General features: G+C 29.3%; 1 long non-coding RNA gene across 1 annotated transcript in view; it reads left to right on the top strand.

The window, feature by feature from the left end:
- The window catches only part of LOC143225763 (uncharacterized), a 48,362-nt gene that overhangs the window by 10,785 nt on the left and 15,133 nt on the right, over positions 1 to 22,444 (top strand). Inside the window, exon 3 of the long non-coding RNA XR_013014061.1 lies at positions 740 to 22,444. This exon is cut by the window's right edge and continues 12,013 nt beyond it. This is a non-coding gene — a long non-coding RNA (uncharacterized LOC143225763). The remainder of the gene's footprint in view (positions 1 to 739) is intronic.

Below are 22,444 nucleotides of genomic sequence, written 5' to 3'. Positions count from 1 at the left end.
TATTGTGTTCAGTTTTAGAGTTGTTCTTTATGTACGTAAAGATTCAAATTATTTTCATTGCTGGGGATATCATGCACAATGTTTTGACACTTGATTATGTGTTTATTTATTAATTGTAAAATACATTTGAATTAGAATTAGATTTATGTAACAATCCTTTAACAACAAACAGGTGGATCATATTCACCCCAAGTAGTAGTAGTATCCTAAAAATATATGTGTATAATAAATTGGAAAACACAACAGACAAAAAAATACCTGTGGTAGACATATTGCCAACTGTTGCATTTCTTAGCATTTGTAATCTATTTTGTAATGATCTTCTTTACTGTGTAATAATATATGTATGCATTATTTTGTCATGAAGTATAAAAAGTAAATCTGTTGTTATATGAAAAGTGAATTCACTGCTATGTATTTATGAGATTGGTGTGACAAAATTGTTCATATCAGAAGCTATTAAGATTTTTGTTAAACTATGAATAAAATCTTGCTTTGAGACACTGGAAACCATGTGTATATGTGAAAATAATTTAGAAACACTTTTCTCTTTGATAGAAGTTAAATGTGGTTAGATGTATTCAGTTAACATTTTTACAAAGCATTTTGTAGTACTTAGTTTCTTCATAATAGGGAATAAAAGATTACAAGTAATAGACATGTTTCATAAAAGTTTGTACTGTGATGAAATATGAATATCTCTGTTCTGTTTATTGGTTGATATTAACATTTTTTTCAGGTCGAAGGGTCAAGTGGTCATCTATGGCAGTTTATACAAGCTCTGGTCAGAGATGGCTCTGTAGTATATGCATGAGGACATTCTCTTCACCCAAGTCTCTTCGAATGCATCACTTATACATGCACATCTGGCAGAAAACTCAGAAGTGTAGTAAATGTGGTAAAGGATTTAAACGACCTCAAGAGCGTAATCACCATGAACAATCATGCAAACAGGCCTTTAATAAAGAGCAAATGTGTTTTACATTTCCCAACTTATCTTAAAATTTATGACATGAAAAATATTGCTTGAAATGATTATATGACTTCTGTAAGCAGTATATTTATGTTAATATGTACCCAAAGTTAAAAGTGTTCTTGGGCCCATAAAAATTATTGCTGTCCAAAATTTGAAACAGTGGAACTTAGCATCTTATATTTATAACTACTACTTATGTCAGGATCAGATTGTGCTTGACAGCTCTAAGATTAATATGTTTTCTTCTAAACCTTACAACTATCGAAGTTATTTTGTTTGGTCTAGGACTTATTAATGAGACTTAAGAAAGTTTGTTACTCTTGTCTGCTAGCTCCCAAAGAATGTTTATATTAGCTGTTATATGACAGGTTCTTTAGCCTCATTACAACGTCTGCTACAGTATCTAACATTTTTGATATTTTAAAATCTATTAAAAATCTTTATTACTCATTCATAAGTTTAAATCATTTTTCTGAAATTTGTTAATGTAATTGTTAAAGTATAATTTCACCTTGGGCTTGTTCAGTTTGCAGAAATTGGGTCATAAGTTTCACTGGAATAGCAGTATGTGAGGCAACTCTAAGAATTCTTAACATATCCTCTCAGAAACTGGTAAGATTTTGTTAAAGATTGTAAGTATCCTGTACACAAAGAATGAAATTATTATAATTGTTTTTACTAAAAATATGTTACTTTTCTATTGTACTTAGTTGCATTCAAACTGTTAGCACATTGAGTGTAAGGTGATTTTTCATCTAAGTATAAAAATACTTTTCTTCATCTTATAGTCTCCATATTTCATTTGCATAATTTCTAGAACATCCTTAAAGGATATAACCATTTTTTAAGGTAAATGTTTAACCTAAAATTCATTTTTTTACCATATCACTAACTAGCTATTATCATTAGCATACAATGCAATGAAATAATTAAAACTAGGAAATAAAAAACACATTAATATTTTGTAGAATAACTTTAAATATTTTCCTTTTTAAATTAGTGATTTCAGGTCTCTTCCTTTTTTACATATATTTAATGTTTCATTTTCCCTTCTTGTTCTTTACCACTTACTATTCATCTCAACACAAGTCAGTTGTGTCCTTGAGGCATATTACAGTTTATTTGGGAGATGTGCACAACTGTTCTGCAAAAGGTTTGTTCAGAGCTTAATATCATAAACCTTGAGAATGATTGCAAAGTATGACATATATTTAAAAAAAAAATTACATCTTTTGTTTATGTATTTTAAAACAATACATAATTAACTAAAATATAATAGTAGGCTTAAGTACAATTTAAACTGTATCTCTAACTGTAACATATTTAGGTCAGGTACAACTGTAAGTACTATATATAGTCAATCAGGCAACCAATAATACTACAGTCAGCTACATGTATTTACATAAGAACAACTGCACACCAATTTCAAAATAACCATTGTTAGATTAGAGTGTAAAATGATCTCTTTCTAATGATTATACAGTTGTGTACGTAACATCTGCATGTGAGCTACAAAGTGCAAACAAATCTGTTGAAGGTGGGCATAGCACCTATCAGGAGCTTAAAAAAGTGATTTAGCTGTATTAATTAAAAGTGTGCAGGTCAAAAGGCTGTATAAGCATCTTTTTGTCTAGTCACACCTCTGCTCAACCACAACTGCACTACTGAAGATACAGAGAGCCAAAGAGAATTTTTTAACTTGTTTGTTAAGTGACAAAGTTAAGTTTGTTACGTTTTAAGAAGTTTTTAAAGGTTTGTTTTGAAATAGAGGACTTAAAACACAGATAAAATAAAACTTTGGATTAAAACTTATATTGTAATATTGATAGTTAATGTGTTTAATTAAATTTTAAATGTAACAGAGTGACTTGCACAGAAAAGCATTTAAAGGAGCACCTGTTGTGAAAGGGTTAATGGTTATTAGATTAATAACAATCTAAAGTGCACATCTTGTTTGGTTAACAGACAAGTCATTTTATTTAAGAAAAACTTGGATATCAACTATGTTTAAAGAATTAATATAAGTGCATACTGGTCAGTAATAGCTAAAAACCTTTAGATTTTTCTGTTTATGTGATTTCTTCTATGCTGGTTTTTGGATCAGGAATATTTTACATTTTTATTATGTCACATACCAATGTTTATCATTTGCTACATTTAGTGTACACAAATGTTGAACTTTAATGTATACTGATTGAACTACAACAATCACTGTGTGCTGTTTTGTCTCCTGCATTCATTTTGTGCTAATTCTGGTTTCCTACATTTAGTATGTAGTGATTTGAGTTTCCTTTATTCAGTGTTTATTCATTTGAGACTCTGACAATCAATATGTGCTATTTTTAGTCTCCCAAAATCACTGGTCATTTGAATCTCCTGTATTTATGCTGATTCAAGTTTCCTACATTTGTTGTATATTGACTTGAAACCTTAGCAATTTACATGTTCTGTTTTTAGCCTTATACATTCAGTCTATGCTGATTTTAGTTTCTTCCATTCAATGAAATTGATTTGAGACTCCCACAAACAGTTTGTGCTGTTTTAAGTGTCCTAAATTCACTGTGTGTGCTTATTTGAGTTCCTATGTTTCATGTATTCTGATTTGAGACTAATAAGCAGTATTTTACTGCTGGTTTGAGTTTCTTGTATTCAATTACACTGATTTAAGACTCCCATAATCAGTGTATTTGTGCTGTCTTTAGTTTTAAATTATATGTGCTCTTTTGAGTTCCTGTATTCTGTATATACTAATTTGAGACTAATAAATAATATATACAGATTTGAAAATAAGCTAGCAAAGAATTGAAAAGAATTATTATCACTGTTTGCTTAAGGAGACAAAGGAATTGCTTTTGGAATAATCTTGTGAAAATAGTTATCATCACACTTAAACCTTATTAGTGTTAATTCACTTGTTCCATATGACCAAATTTTGTATTGCTATCCCTATCTGCTATAAGGGGTTGTTAGGGCTGGTTGGATTTGGGGGTATATGTACAAAAATATTGAATGTAATTCCAAAGAGATTATTATTTCATTGTAGAGGTCACGAGTGAGGCCTCGTTTGGAAAATTGTGTTCAGTTGAAGGTACTTGTCATTTGAACTTAAAAAAGATAAGTAAGAACAAAATTATCTGTATGTAAATGAGAATATTTGGTACTGCAGGCTGTACATTTCATGTTTCTTAATCTCTTTGTTTTACGAAATGTGGCAGCATTATTTACGCTTAATTAGAACCTTCAAAAATTCCCAAATTTGCAAGCATGAATTTATTTTGTAAGAAATGTTTTTGAAACAGATTTGTTTTTATTATTTTATTGTGTTGATTTTTATGTACTGAAAATTAAAGATTATTACCAGTTTGTGTGACATATGTTTAATTTTTTGACTGTATATGCATGCCATATTGAAACTATGCATGTAATTGGTGTATATAAAACATTTAAAAGTTTCTTTCAAAATTGAACTTTTTTCAGCAATAACATTTTTCTTTATTTATTGATTTTGTAAGGATCAATCAATCAAAATTTCTAATAATTTCTTTGTTTCGTGTAATAATTCTTATGTTATTGGAAGAGTTATTAACAACTGACAGCTTTGAAAGAAGAATATGTTTTACATTTTATTTGTGATCAGTAACATTGTAGGAATGACCAGGAAAGCATATGAAACAGTTTAAGGCTGTTTAAAAATGCATTTTTACATCACAGACATGTACATCTGCTTTATATGATGTAAATATATTTTGACCTTCTACATTGATACTGAATGTATTTTGTAAACAAACATAATGTGTGGTTAGTTTTATTTTAAAAAGTAAAAATAGTTGTTAAATTCCTTTATTTTTTGTTTTTAAGTTTTAAATATGTTCACATTCAATGTATGAAATAATTTACTTGATTTTCATTATATCATTAATTCATTTAAAGCATAGATGAATAAAGTTCTCATTGCTGTATTCTATTGCATCTCTAGATATGTTTTTTTTTCTGATGTGTTACAAACGTTTAGGCACTAAACACTTCAGAATCATTACTTCTTTAAACAAAAAATGGTTCTTGTAAGATCTGTAAGAAGATGCAAAGTCCTAACATCCAAGGGCATTAAGCAGTGGTGGATTTAAGGTTGTATGGGCCCTACGTTCCATGTAATTTTACATAGAATAAAATTATCAATAGCTCCTGAGGCTGAGCCCCCTCTAGCTCCTACATAAAGACACCACTGTCATTAAGTGTTGCAATATGTTAAAAATCTAGGTAAATATCAACAAAAACAGCATTCACAATTTATTCATGTGATTTGTTTAAAATTACAATATTTCATAAAGAAAATTTGTATATACTCATAATCATTTCTAATAAGCAAGATTTCTTCTACCACATTTTGAATATCACACTCATTCACTTTTGTAAGCTGAACACTTTTCTTGCTAACAGTTCAAAGGAATATCACAACTTTTTTAAAAGTTATCCCATCCACAGCATAATTTCTTAATTAATTGTTAAGGTAATTTTAAGTTTGATATGTTGATTACTGTTAATTTTACCTCCCATTATTTTAAGCTCTACTGTTGTTAATGCAAGCAGCATGATAGATTATAATACAGTATAAAATTACATTAGTTTCTGTTCATCACTTTAAAGGTTATATATACCACTGTTGTTATTTCTGTAAATTATATTATTGCCTTAATATTTCTCGTATTGTTTATACTTTATAGTTATGTCATAAGGTTTAATTTTATTTATTACTTCCAACTGCTCACTCTGCAAATTGAAGTTGTGTGTGGGATGGTTAAAGTAAGATTATTTGTGTTAGGTACAGCCATAGCATACTTAATAAATTATATTTTTTTGGTATCACATTTAAACTGTGTTAATGCTTTCATATTTGATATAGTAGCAAATCCAGGGAGAAGATCCAAAGGACCTAGACCCCTTCCTTTTTATTGCAAAAACAAAATTGAAGGCAAAAATAAAATGTTAAATAGAAATAAAGACAAATAAAAGTTGTAGAAATATTACACTTAATTGTTTTCAGGGATCATTTATAGTTTGTTTTTTTTTTTACAAGAAAAAGGGAAATATATTGTCTGTAATGTGTAAAATGTTGAAAATAGCCTTAAAGTATCCTTTCTTTCAAGATATTATGATCGATTTAAAACCTACTACAAGTCTCTTTTCATCAGTATGTTTATCAAACATTTCACAACTCTATAGCTTACAAGCGAATAGTGCTTGGTAAGAATTGATTTTGTAGTTTATTTTAAGATCCTGATTAAAAGAGTTCCAAAAATAGAAGATAAACATTCCCAACAGTAGTACAAAGTATTGATAATTTTGACTTCTTATTGTAAGTTTGCCGATGGGAGTTACCAGCAAAAATCAATAAAGTGTCGGAAATTTAACTTCAATATTAAAAATTCTGCCACAGTTTATATATATGTTTATGTATCTGTATGGCAGCATAAATGATGTATGTGTAAGATTTTGTTTATTCTGCATATATTATTAGTGTTACCTGACTTGTTTTGTAAGACCAGTATTTCTGTTATTGTCCCTGTTTGCTACTGAGTGATTACTGGTGGTAGGACAAGTAGTATTTTAGGTTGTATTTATAGAAATATTGAATATCAGTATAAAGAGGTTATTATTTAATTCTATAGATTAGTGGTTAGATCATACATGGATTGTTGTATTTAGTCTTGGACTCCTTATCTTAAGAAAAACAGTGAATTGTTTGAAAGGGTTTAGAGGGATGGCTACTGTATGGATACCCAAGAAGTAAAGGGTGTGATACAAGAAGAGGTTAAGATCTTTAAAATTGTTTTCTCCTGAAAATGAAAAACAAAACATAAGAGTGGATTTCAGCATGGTGTTCAAGATTATTAAGAGATGTATTTGTATTAATGCTTCATTCTTTTGTATTTAATGGTAAGGATGGAAGAACAGGAAAGACACTAACTGGTATGAAATTTGGAAGGGAGGAATTATCTTTAACTTGCACAGTTTTATTTTTAGAACAAGGTGGTTAGATTTTATACTGAATTGCATTTAATTATGGGAATTTAAGGAGAAGCTTGATAAATATTTGAATTATCAGCTCAACAGGCCCATTGGTATCTTTGAATATTGTGGTCATGTTTTTAAGTTTTAAACTTCATAAGCCTTTGTTGTCATTTTTTGCAGTACTTTCTGTACTGTCCTGCTGTCTAACTCTATCATTAAAAAACTGTAATGTGTCATAATAATTTACCAGAGATGTCAGATTTATGTGAAAGTTATGTTAGCCATTGATTAAGGTTTCATTGATCACGTAACGTTTTGTATATTTAGTGTAAAGCTTTTCATGGGACAGGAAATTGGTGAGTGTGCATGAAACAAACAACTACTTTTTATTAATTTTGTAGCTTGTCCAATGTTAGTTTATTAATGCTGTTCGTTGAAGTGCTTAATATGTCTATATAATATATATTTTTTATTTTTATTATAAGGATTATTTTGCATTGCTAGCTCAGTCAGTGGATTGAGCACTAGTGTAAATCTCCTAAGCTTGTTATTGAGATCATGCTGAACTGATGAATGAATGCATTTTAATCATTATAAGTACAGTATATTAAATGAGCTATGTTTGTTACTGCATTAATTTTTTTTAGTTATGATCTATGTAGGTAGCTTGCTTTAATCAGGAGTCAGTAATAAACCTTTAATTTAGGTTTATAAAGGTTGCAGTAAAACTAGATTATTGTTGTGAAGAAGAAAGCTTGTTGGTCACTCTAATAAACATTAATTCATTTAGATTATATATATCTTAAACATTTGTTCTCAATTTTAACATCATGATTAATTTTATGTTTGAGTCTTGTGTAATTGTTCTGTGATATTACAAGGTTTTAGATTTTATTTCAAAGTGCAGCACCCTTGAGACAAGCAAATTCATATAATAATTTATATATATGTGTGTGTGTGTGTGACTGAAGAATTTTATCTAGTGAATCTCAACCTTGATATTTGCATTAATTTTTAAGTAGTATGCTTCATATGGTAAGATATCTTGTGAAATATGTGACTTAGAGTTGGAACTTGGCAACCTAGAACTTGTGAAGCTAAAAATGAAGACTTTTATATCTCTCATGTAATAGACTAAACATCTCAAACTATTTTTAAGTGATATCCTTATAATACATTTCTTTAAATTGTTATATTTTTGTCTAGAATAGTAATTTAATGCATCAAATACTATTTTGGCACTGTTAGCTATATACAGATGTTTTATTTAGTGTTTTCTGAATGGTCAGACATGTTGAGTAAGAAGAAAATTGTGAATTGTGTAAAGTATGTAGATAAAAGTATGGTTGTATGAGATGTGTAACTGCTTACCCATAAATAAATGATATAAAAAATAAATATTTCTTTGTTGTAACCATTGATGAGTGCTAAATAGACATTTGGTGCCACTGTTTATTATTAGCACAAATATTTGTCTTAGATGATATTTAGTGCTTGAAGTAAGGAAAAGAGAAGAGAAGTGGTTTGTAAAATATTTGAAACCAATTACTATATTTCTTGTTTTTCATGGATATATTTATTATAAAAGTAATTAAGATTTCAAAATTAAAAACTTTAGATTAAATAGGATAATAGAATAAAAATGATTTTTCAATAGGTGTACTTAGAATGGCTTGTGCAGTGTGTAATTCATTATGGTAATGGGAGCTACATGTTTATAAAGTGATTTTTAACTTGTGGCAGGATTATTAGCTAGACACAGGTCAAAGGCAGTAAAATAAAATATAAATATATAAATATAACACAATATATATGACAGTATATAAAGATGAATAGTGTTATGAATTATAATATGCATGACATTTTAAACAAAATAAAATTATTTTCTTTTCCAGTATCTTTCTGCCATAAATATTAATTTCATCATCAATTGAACTTTTAATTTCTGAGAAGTTTACTATGTATTAAGAAGTGATGGAATGGTTTTAGGACCTCCTGAAAAGATGAGATGCCATCTCACCCCATTTCAAGTACTGATCATATTACACCTATTATGGCTTAAATTTAATCTATATAAAAGTATGTGTGTGTGTAGAATTATATGTTTTATATATGTGTATATATAAACTTATAGAGAGAGAAAAAAAAATTCAATACTACTGTTACAAGCCATTTAAAACTTTAAATCAAACTTTCTTGGCATTGTTAATTGCAATGTTGCTATAGGTTGCATGTGCAAAAAGTAAATATCAGGTCAAGTTAAATAGGAAACTGTGTATTGTGCCATAATACAGCTTGATCAACCTTCTATTTTTACACACAAAATAATGTAAGTCTGGGAGAGGTAAAACACCCAGTTATCTGTTACATCAGGAAAAGTGCCAGTTATTAAGACAGATAATTATATATTCTCAAATTGAGTACTTGTGTGTCATTATGCTGTATAAATACAACATAATGGATACAAATACTGAAGTTATGGGTGAAAATTTAAAATTTCATTTCAAAAAAGGCTTATGAATGAAAGGTAAGAGAGTTAAAGGTCCTGTGAGCAGTTTGATGCAGAAGGTTTTGTAAATGCCTAACATCATCTTAAAGAAAACACAGTAATAAAATAGAAATTGTAAAGTGTTTTTTTGTGAGTGTGTAAACTATTTGTTTATGGGTCAAGAATATGTTAACTAAATGCTAAGAGTAATATATAACTAAATATAAATTATATCTTGTAATGACAGAAACAAGATTTCTCAAATGTACTTTTAACTCTTCTTTTATGTTAGCCTAACCTGAGTTTCAAGTGTGATATTTATGTAGTGTCTCATGAAATAATGCATTTTCAGAAAGTGATGAGAAAGCTTTTCATTAGTTTTTTTTTTGTTAAGATTGAGCAAATGTTTTGGCACTGATCTTTCATGATTGCAACAATCAATATAGGTCAGCGAATAAAATATATATGCTACCACTTTGACATTGTTGAAATAAATTATTTAGTATAATAAAATTTCATTCCAATGGTTACATTCTTTGTACTACTTTCATAGCTGAGAGTTGGTTTGGTTGTTGTTCATGTGGGTTGAGGAACATTATCACATTCAGTGGGTTAAGTTAACAAATGACTCTGAAACATCTCTTGACTTTCACTTACAGAATAGTAGCTAATGGAACCAACAGTTGTCAGAAATAGAAAGTGAAATATTGGAACTCTAATCATTTTATATTTTTATTTCACATTGATTTGTGGTTAAAAGCACCTACAGTTTTTTTTTTTAAATCAAAAGCATTGATTAAAAACAGAATGTGGAGAGTGGAAAATTTAATTTCTCAAGGGTCACATCATCAGGTAAATCCAAAAGATTCCAGTTATGATTATGCTTGTTTATTCTTAGATCTTCTACCAGATCAGTATGTTTGTATATTGGATGGACATTATAATTTGCCTTATTCCTATTTTGATTCTACCTATCTCTGGTACTCTCATTGCATTTCTGAAATGTACATAAATCTGAATCGGTTCATGAAGCATCAGCAAGAGGGTAAAGATGTGCTAATGCATTACCATGACACAGTAGTTATGAAAATTGCATGGTACATATAGCACGATGTATGACAAAATAGCCTGAGATTTTATGAAAATGTATGTGTGGTATGCATATAGTACTTGTGTAAGATCATTAAAAGCTACTGTAAAAATTACAGAAATGTATAAGAGTTAAAACATTGAAGTCATTCTCAAGATAAAAGACAACATTCTGATTTGGTCCGTTGGATACGCTTTATAGCAAATCCTCAGAAAATTTATTTCTTATAATTTGAGATTGATTGAATCTAAATATAAGATATTATATTAGATACACGTTTATATAGTGTAGCAAAAGTACAAAAATATTAGGATTACTTTTTTACACTACTTTAAGATACTACATTTTTATCTATTATCCTAGATATAAAACTTTAGGTACACTTTTATGTACCTTAAAAGAGATATAAATGTAGAGACCACTGGTTATTTCACAGTTAGAAAAAAAACGTATTTTATGTACATTTTACTATTAATCACAGATTGGTAGTAAATTCAACCTAAATATACCAATTTCAATAGTGAAAAATATGATGACGTTTAGACCACCAAAAAATCAAAATGATTAAAGATGAAAAGTAAGTAAAGGTTTGCAACAGGTGATTCAAAGACTTCTAATTCTTGCAGTATTATAGTTCATGTACATTACCATGGATATTGTTAACATTTAGGGGAAATAAAATGACCATCCATTTCAGACTAATAATTGTAGGATTTAGTTTTTTGGAGGTTCTGACTTTTAGTACAAAGTATTTGCCATACTATTTTTTTGTTTATCAATAAATGCATTTAAATAACTATACTTGAAATCTATATAGTTGGGTTTTTTATATGAACTTCTTAATAAAGTATGGTAATCATATTACATTTAAATACTTGAGGGCAGATTAATGATTTTAAATGTATACAAGTTATGACCTTGCATAAAGTTAGAGTATAATGCTAGATAAAAAACACTAAAGAACTGAAAACTTTGGCAAAAAACAAAAGGGGGAGTTATCCTAGCTATATCATATCTGGTTTTCATCTTATTAACACCTTTGTATTTTTTGAGGATTGTAAAAATCAGTCTTTTCATTAGTCCTCATTTAAACAATAGATAAGTTTCTTGGTATATGCTACTAAGTGGAAAATATTTAGTCAGCAAGAAATATGGATAAACTTCGGGGAGGGGGAATAAGAGAAGTATGTTGCACATGTCTACTATGAATCTAATTGGAGACTACTTGGGAAGAAGTATAGATAAACTTAGAGGAGATGGAATGAGAGAGAAGTAGGTTGCTCTGCTATGAATCTATTTCTCAAAACATAAAATATGTTGAATATTTCTTTACAAAACCAGTGTGCAGCTGTGTTGTTTTTATATATGTGGAAAATAGGTTTTTATTATAATTTGAAATGTAGTTTAATAAGATGCTTGATTTAGGAAAAGTGTGTGTTTTCTTATAGCAAATCTACATCGGGCTATCTGCTGAGTCCATCAAGGGGAATCAAACCCCTGATTTTAGCATTGTAAATCCATAGACTTACCACTGACCACTGTACCAAGAGAGAATGATTCAGGAAGAATGATAATGGGCTGTATGTATGTACATGGCTGCTAATTTTAATTATTAATGTGAATGAATTTCAATGTATATTCAGGACATTGGTGTAAAAAAATAAACCCATTTTTCACATAAATTGTGCAGGATTATGGGAAAAAATGTTGACTATGAAAGTACCCCACTGATGATTCAATGCAAGTTAATCATTGTAGGTTTTTGTTTTCTGGTGTGTCGAATTATCAGATTAAGTATATCTAGCCAGTTTTGTATACAGAATTATCTTCATTTTTTTTATTTTTACCCACAGCACAGCAGTTCAGAGAATGGATCTGAGTTTGTTTTTTTTTTTGTTGGCTTTTTTCTCATGTACAGACTTTTAGCTTGTTACTCTGTCATTTCTTGACCAATTTGGGACCTAATTACAGTTTTGGACTCAAGAGGTCAAAACCATTCTATTGATGTAATTGATCACACCCAAGGTTTCATAGATATATTTATTGTAATCCCACCTAAAAGAATTTCAAGTGTCATGGCTATTGAGAATTCCCTCTTGTTTGGCTACTTTCATTCATATTTGCATATATAGCTTACTTTTGGACATAAATTCCTAATAATAATCACTTTGTGTATTTTATTAATGTCTACATGAAAATTCTTATGTCACTTAAAGCAAGGTACATCATGAAATGCTATGATGAAGAGGATGTTTGATCATGAAATGTTTGAAGCGTGAACAATGTGTTGTTTATATTGTGAATGTTACCATAGTCAGTGATAGAATGTGTATTCTGGCATTATTTAAACAAAAATGTGAACTTTAAATGAAGCTAAATGTATATAATTTGTATAAATATACGTTGATGGTAAAAAGTCTTTTCAGTCCATCTTACAAAGTTTTTATTTTAGGAAGAATAAATTGGAAGAAAATGGCCATAGCTACCAGCCGAGGTGTTTGGTACCAATGCCCTCTTTGTTTTAAAGTGTTTAAGACAACAAGTTGTTTGAGAAACCATTATTACTTCATGCATAGAAATGTGTCTTACATTTGTACTATATGTGCAAAAACTTTCAAGCGGAAAGAACACCTACAGAGACATGAATCCAGATGTCAACACTTTTCTGCACCTTCTACTGTTTGAATAGTTGTGTCATAGAGTAAAAATTGAAAACTATAATGTTTTTTCTTTTCCCTAAAAATCATTTAAATTGAGAATTCAAAGAAATGCATCAGTATGTATGGCTTTTGGTGAGTGTTACCTGTTGAGTTTTCTATAGAATTAATAAGTTTTTTTATGTATTGACTACTGTATATACACAGAGTGATTTAAAATGCTTAATAAACAACACTGTTATTTACTCATCACAACTGATGTGTAAATAATCTGATGTAAAATAAATTACTTCCTAGGTTGTGCTATCCAGAGACCTGATGATGATTGGAGTTTTGTATCAAGTGCTGGATTTTCTGTTCCAGAAACAGACTACCTTTGTAACTTGTGTGGTAACTGCTTCCGTACTGTGAATTCTTTGAGGGTTCATCGTCATTACATGCACAGAGCTACGAAAAAGCACAAGTGTTTTGGGTGTCAGAAAGCCTTTAAAAGAGTCTTTGAATTGAAGAGACATTGGAAAAGTTGCAAGCTAATGTCAAATTTTACTTAAATTTGTGGCTCAAGTGATATTTAATTTGCATGAGATTACTTTTAAAGAATTCCTTCAATCATATCGATAGTGTTTTGTATCATACATGTGTTGGTGTTTCATTAAAACATGGTTGAAATTTAGATATAAAGATGTATACAAATATATGTATATACATGTACTTATTTCCTTCAAAAGCTAACATGAAACTCGTCTGTTTACATATTGTACTGTGCAAAATTGTTAGGACAAAGTCAAAACTAGATTTGAGACTACTTTCAAAGAACAATGGAAGGTAAATCACAGGTGAAATATTAAGATATTAATCTTCATATGTAGTACAACAGAAATGCTTGAGTTCAGCAAACTGTTAATATTTTGCATGTCCACTTTTGCTATAATAATTGCAGACAGTCTTACAGGCATTGTTGCAACATATTTAATCAAAGTGTCCTTTGGGATTTTACTCCAAATGACTAATATACTCCCATAAGTTTCTTTGGAAGTAACATTTGACTTGTCAAGTTTTTTTATTTATCCCATATCTGCTCATTTGTGTTGAAATCAGTGCTCTGCCAGGGTCATTGCATTATTTAAATGACTCCAGCAGTTTTTTCCTTAACTAAATAGTTTCTGTATAGGTTGGACAAGTGTTTGAGGTTGTTATCTTAGTAGTAGAATCTTTTACCATTAATATGCAAACCACTGGATATACCATGATGGATCAGTATCTGATGGTACTTGTACTGGTTCCATTATTCCTTCTATTTTGCAAATATCTCCTGTTACCTTGGCAGAAAAACACTGCCAAACCATGCTTCTTGGTAGGTCCTATATATTGAGGTAGGTATTTTTCTTCTGTCAGATGTTCAACTTACATATTGATCCAAATATTTGAGATTTGGACTTGCCTGTCCATAACACTTTTCCAGTGATCAAGATTCCAGTTTTTGTACTTTTAAGTAATATGTGGAGATCAAAGTAAAGGCTTTTTAACTGCTATACAACCAAATATTTCATTCTCATTGAATCTTCTGGACACTTTTCTGCCATTTGATGCATGGTTGTTTGTGTCATGCTTGAGATCAGTGACAGTCTTACTTCTGTACTGAAGGTTACATAAATGAAAATACTTAACATCATTATTATAGAGATTAAGTGTTCTGCCTCTTACTTTCATATTTTCAAATTTACCTGTATTAGCCTCACAGTCTAGGGTGTACTTGACAACATTTGGTGAGCATTTCAAGTCTGCAGCAATTTGTTGGAGAGTTCATCCAGCATCACTTAAAGCTTTTATGTAAACTTTCCGTTGTAATGACAATTCTCTACTCTTTTTTGGGTCATGGTGTAACAGTAAAATAAAATATATAGTGTTAAATACTGTTTTTACCAAAGTTTATTTGCAGAGTGATATTAAATTGATTTCTTCTAGCATATACCACTACCATACACTATCTTCTTTCTATATAATTAAGACACTGCATGTGGTACTGCGACAGTTATTTCAAACCCTAAATTTGGCCAGTATGCTCATTCAACAGAACTCTTATGATATGTCCTTGGTACAAGCACATGATTAATATTTTCACCTTGGTTCATTCAGTCGTCAACAATGATTAGTGAAGTATTACTGTAGTGTTGAAATTTACATTCTATAATGGCATGGAAGACTTAGCAACATAAAATAGAGAGAATGACGAAATTTTCTCTTGTCCTAACACTTTAACACAGTACTGTATACTTAAATGATAAGTGGTATTTACGGTTTTGTATTCTGATTCCTTTCTGTGATAATGCTAAATAACTTAGGCTATGTTATAAGACACTTATTTACAAATTATACTTTTTCTCTAACGTGTCCACCTATTTGTAGGTTAATTTATGTCCTTAACGTGTTTTTTACTTCAAAGTTTTCATTAAACTAGAATTTTGTTGTACATCTGAGTACAGAGTCTACACACTTGTTGTACAAATCGTTGTGTAGTTGATCATAAGTTTTTGTAATGAATATAGAGGTTATTGCACGTTAAAGAATAAACATATGGAATACAACACCTAAACAAAAAACACTTTTAAACTAGTGTCTGTTGTCAAGCTAACAAATAGTGCTAAATGTGTTTACTTATAGGATTTTATTCTTCTATTTTTTACATGTATATTCAGTTATATGTTAAAAACTACTGGCATGGTGTTACACTAGTCTTAGGGTGTTCTAAAGGGGAAAGATTCATGTGTAGATCTTGTGCCTTTAACTCATTCTTAAGGTATGTGTCATATGAATAACTTAAAACATGTAACTTACTAATATTGGAAACAGCTGTAAGATTTTTGGACAACTTGGTTCAGAAACTGCAGTCTGTCTTAGCTACAGAAAGTAAAATTTGTCCACATGTGCATCATAAGGATGAAGATTTGTTGGTCTGTATTTAAAGAAGAGACAAGGTGGTATCCCTACACTGTAATCTGTCTTAATTACGAAAGTTTATTGTTTTGTACCTATAAACCATGCCAATGAAAATTTGATGTTCTGTATAACAAAAACAACATGACAGTGGTTAAAATTGGATACTTTTATCAGTAATCTTTCTTGTCAAATAAGGTATATTCTTTTAATAAATAATTAATTTATTAATAATAGATAAAAAACCCATTATATTTTAATTTCAATTACTTATTACCATTAGCACTGCTAATAAGTGTTAGAATAACTATTTTAACTGGAATACTATTAGAGTATTTATTTAGTGAACACACAATGGCATTATCAGTAATAACTATTTTGTGTATCAGAAATACTGTGCATGTTTTAACTATACTGAGAATGACACTGATTTGTTTTCTGTAGTATAGAATGTATTCCTGATTTTCTTGTCACTATTTAAAATAATAATATTTTGTTTTACTTTTCTTACAAGATTTGTTTAAAAACACTTATTGCTCACTTGCTAATCTTTCATTTTTATTTATTGTAAAAAGTAAGTAAAAATGAAAATTTATGATGCATCTTACTTAAAACATTGAGTAGATTTGCATTTGCATACATCCAAATTTCAACATTATCAGAATCTTGACTGCAACGTCTGTAGTCAGTTCATTGTCAGAGTTTGGTATATGAATTCTGTTCTTGTGTATTATGGTTCCTCTTTAATTCAAAACATTTTAGTCATTATCCTTTCTGTACTGAACTTTGTTGTAATATCATGTAGCAGGTAAGATAGTCATGTTTTGTAAGGCCCCATAAAATAATCAAATGGATAATGATCTAAGTATGAGCAACTGGATACTCATATAAGGTTTTACTCAAACACTGTTAAAACAAGAAATTGTTGTAAAAAAATTTCTAAGAGTGCATACAAAGCATTGAAACATATTATCAGTTTAGAAAACTTGTTATTTTCTTGCACTTAGAATATACCTGTGGCCAAATACTTAAACAGTATAATAATTTATTAAAATGTTAAATCTGTAATGAAGTTCCAAAGAATTTCATAACTTCTAAGAAGAATTTAAAAAGTCATTATAGATGTACATGTAACTTGACAGTATTAAAAGCTAAAACACGTCCTGCCTTGAACTATAAGCATTGAATACTTCTACAGGAAGTTTTACAATGCACAGGTTTGTACACATTTTATTGATGTTTAATGATACATTTGCATTGTAATTGTGTTGTATATATTAACCATATACACAGTTTACTAATGTTTAATGAGACACTGCATTATGATCATTTCATAAGTCAACATTACACACATCTTAATAATTATTAATGGCACATTGCATCATAATTGTGTTTCATATGTGAACATTGTGTACACAGCTTACTTATGTTTAATAATCATACATCATAACTGAGTTTCACATGTTAACAATGGCATCATTGTATGAATAAAAAGTATACTCTTCAAATGCATTTTGTTCTTTGCTTTATGTGAAATATCATATTTATGTCCAGACAGAGCATTATTTTGTTACTAGTTGGTAGGTGTGATACATAATTTAAGAATGTCCATTAGACATTGCACATAACATTGAGAAATGATCATGAGCTTGTTTTGTATATTTGCATATATTTGGATTGAGGTGTCTTTATCATTAATTGAAACTTTAATTAAGTTCATCAAGAAATTACCATAGTTAGTTGATATATAGTTTTATGTGCTATATTTGAATTGAATGTGATGCAATATCCCATTTGTTGTTATATGCTAAACTGGTTTATCAGTATTGATTGTTTTGCAGCATTTTTATATGACGTTGCTTTGTAAATAGTATTTATTGTATTATATACTTTATAGTATATTACGTAATAGTTTTTAATTTGTAGAATTATTATTGTGTTTTCTTAGATCAACAAAAATTGTATGTTTTGATTTATGGTGAAATGTTTATAACATTACTATTCAAAGATTAAGTAGAGGATACATTTATCATAAAACATTGCCAAACTATTATCTTTGGTTACTTTATTAAGTTCAACTTGTTAAGTGTCCAACATAAATGCTTGTATACATGCTGGTTTTCAGTTTTCTTAGCTACATGGAACATTTACACAGAATAAGCTCATACAAAACAAAGAGAATAAAATTGTGTTTAGTAGACTAAAGTAGCATATTTTTCATCAATAAGTATTCTTAAGAAATTGTATTAAATAGACCATCCTGTATTTCAGACAATTTTCCTAGAAAGTTGTGGGATAAATCATATAGACTTCAGAAATTAGCTGAAGTGTAAATTGGCAAAACCATTTTTTCCAACCAAATACTAAAAAATTGTGTGGGCTTATTTGTTCTAAGTTTCCTTAAAACTAACTTAAACTAAACACCATATTACATTTTAAAATAAATGGTTTAACTGGTTAACTGAATTAAATTAAACATTAAATGCTAACCATGATTATGTTATCCTCAAAAATTAAATGACACTCTGAAAAATTATTCTTTTATTCTAGCAGCTTCTGTTAAACAGTTTCAGCCTTAGTTTAAACCCTTTCTTTACAGACTACCTCATCTGCCTAGCTTATGGAGGTTAAACAGAAATGTACAGTCTCGGTTCTCTCTTTGATGTTACTGATTTATAGGGTGGCTCATGAAACTTTATTAATTACGTGCACATGACTGAAGAAGTGAGTTCTAGAACCAGAGTTTTCATAAGGAACTTTGTCAGCTACATGCACAAGACTGAAGAATTTAATTATAAATGCAGAGGTTCCCAAGGAATCTTTTTAACTACATATATATGATTGAATGCATGAGTCATAAAAGCAAAGATTTTGAAAGGATCCTTGTTATCTTTGTATATCAGACTAATTAGAAGCGTGCTTTAGCTGGCAGAGAGTATACACACAAATATTGGCTTTGGAAGAAGAAGATAAAAGGCTTAAAGTAATATTTAAAAGTATATAAGAATTTGTTCAAGTAACAGATCAAAATACAGTTAACTGAGAAAACAGGCAAATTTAACTTTATGTATGTTGTGCTGAGACTTTAAAAAGTTACAAGGATGAATGAAACACTTCAAAAATTTTAAAACAGGTTTTTCTTTCTCTATGTAATGCTTGGTCTATTATTTAATATACATGTATTTTTTCAAAGAAAAAGTCTTAAAAATCTTAGACATTTTACTGTTATATTCTTATTTAAAGTTTGAAAATAAATATATTAGTATTTATTGTTACTAAAATTTAATGTTCTTTCATTGTCAGTTACATTTATTCACTGTGTTATGAATATCCAAGTAGATATTGTGTTTTCAGCATTTAAAAGTAATCTTATTAAAATCTGTGTTAAAAGAAAAATACTAAAATCATGTGTTTCCTCAAGTAAACTAAGTCATTTATGTGTATGATACTCAATTGCTCAAACATAAAAGACTGTAATTGGGAAAGGCATGTGATTACCACTTAACTGTTGTGCACACATACACATATACACAAAAAAAGCCTGGATTAGTTATTTATAAAATGTTATAATCTTCTGTTGAAAATTGGTCAATTGTTAGCAGAGGAACCAAAAACTGAACTAACCATTAACTGGTATTTTCTCCACAGCTTTCATTGTTCAGCTACATGATAAAGAATGGACAAGTAAAGGCAGCTGTGGATTACCAGCTGAAGCAGGAGAACTCTTGTGTAACTTGTGTGGCAACTTTTTCCGAACCAAGAACTCTCTGAGGGTTCATCGCAACTACATGCACAAAGCTTTGAAAAAACATGTTTGTGGGGGTTGCCAGAGAGCTTTCAAGAAATCCTTTGATTTAAAGAGACATAAACTTATTTGTAAATTTCTAAGTTGAGCAACAACATGAAAACACAAGTCAGATTTTGTAATTTCAACAGTTTGTTCTTCTCAGATCTGGTAGATGAAATCAAAAGTATCAAATGTTTTGGTTGAAATTCTATTAAAACTTCTTTATCACTGTATTTGCACTAGAAATTGACTCATAGTTTTTAAATTTCAAGAACTACAAGTTCACCAGTCTGATTGTTAGTGATATATTTTTTTGATTTTTAAAATTTGCTTGTTTTAAATTTAAATTTGTATGCTGTGTACGTTAATCCCACCAGTTTATGCTATATTTAAGCTATAATTTTTCTTGTAAATAACTTTTATTAAAATTTATATCAAGTGTTTTAATATTGAAATATATGTTGTTGTTAGTGATATATAAATATATATACATACACACACAAATGATGTGTTGAAAAGTGAACAATATTAAATCACATTACATGCCTAAATAAATAATCTACTTTTTACTGAAAACACCAATTCCTCCACAGGTTATGCCTTCCATTCTCTCCATGAAGAGTGGAGGGGGACATCAAGTGGGAAAATCACACAACAACTAACAGACAATGTGTGTAGTCTGTGTGGAAACTTCTTTCGTAACACTAACTCCCTGAGGGTCCACTTGTATTATATGCACAGAGCTGTGAGAAAACATAAATGTGCTGGATGTCAGAAAGCTTTCAGAAAACTTTTTGAGTTGAAGAGACACATGAAAACTTGTATATACATGTGTTTATAAAGTGTTTATGGTCTAAATGTTGTGATGTTTACAGAACTTTAATGTATTTTCACTCTTTAATTCATATGTAAAAAGATTAACTTTATGAACTTGAAATTTGGATGATTTATTTCTTTAATCATGTTAGGTCTGAAATATGTAATCAGTGTGTTAAACACACATGAATTTCCACAGTAAAAGTTTATACCTTACAAATAAGCATAACATCTTTGCTTTTTTTTTCTCAGCTTTAATTTTGTCAGATTAATTTTCTAACCCATGTTTATATGATGATGAGGACTTAAAATAGATCTTGTGATTCTAGTTACAGAGGTTGAGTTTTTTTATATGTTAAAGCTATTTTAGAGCCTAATGTTTGCATGTGTTGTCACATCTGGTCATACTCTGTCTGACAGTCGTGTATCTTAACAGTAGCCCTATAGCATAGTTTCCATTACAAAAGGTTCCATCATAACACTGTCATGTTCAAAGCACATACCTACACCCTACTGCTTTTCATGATCTTTCTAGTGTGGGATGGTTTCCTTGCACCAATTTCAATAATTTGATTATACAGAAATCCATTGGCACTGCATCATAAAAGTCCACAGATATGTCTTCATATGGAATAGCATTAACACCCATTTAATTCTTCAGGTGCTTGAGATGTATAACAGTTTAACAGATATGTTCTGTACACCCAACTTTTGTTACATTTGAGGAAAAGATTTTTGTATTATGTTTCTTTTGTTTCCTGGGTTACATCAATGGATTTTGTCTCTGTCCTTTGTGTTTTGTGGATTCTTAAATGTTATAAATTACCACCCATTGTTTGCCATTGTTGAATTACAACTTACTGCATTGTCATTCTAGATAGTCCTGGTGTCCCAACCTTATCCATATTTGTTTGTTTTCTAATTCCATTAATTACAAGGGCAACTTCTCAGAAATTCTTAATCTGTAATCTTTGTGATCTAAGTGTATGCATATTTTGCTCTAGAAAGGGCTTTTATATATAAGCAATCAATTTTTGCTGGTATCAAAACTACTTTAAAAAATGCAAGCGATGTGAAAATGTACTTCAGATACACGTAATTACATCGCAACTTTGTATCAGCTGTGGTTGCCACATAACTTGCTTATTTTAATATTCAAATACACTCAGTCTTCTAACATGTGCTGTATGAATAAGTTATCCAATTTAACATTTAATAATTTATTTTTTTTTATTTTTTAAAATTTTGTTATCAAAGGAAACTTTGGAATATGGTCTTATGGTGGTGTTTCCCAGTCTTTTAAGTTTATAACGTTTTTAAAACAACAAATATTACTTAATGTATTGTTCTATGAATAACACTTTTAATGTATGTGAATAAACATAATTTTTAGCTATCATTTTAAAATATTTTGAAAACAGCTGAAATAAGAGTAAAATTATAAATATTGATTTTGAAATTGTAAATTACATTATTTCATAAAGGATAAACATCACAGAATACTTCTGTTTTCATGACTTGCTGTAATTTTTAAAAGACATAAATTATTTTACATGGGTTAATTATAACTGCACTTCCATTTATATGACTTGCTGTACATTTAAAACTATGTATTAATTTCACAAAGATTAAACATTTCAAAACACATTTGTTTTAATGATTTTCTATATGTGTGCAATTTACATTA

The sequence above is a fragment of the Tachypleus tridentatus genome, chromosome 9 (genome assembly GCF_004210375.1).
Source record: "Tachypleus tridentatus isolate NWPU-2018 chromosome 9, ASM421037v1, whole genome shotgun sequence".
NCBI lineage: Eukaryota > Metazoa > Arthropoda > Merostomata > Xiphosura > Limulidae > Tachypleus > Tachypleus tridentatus.
Note: the sequence above shows the minus strand (reverse complement) of the source record. Positions and strands in the feature narration are given on the sequence as shown.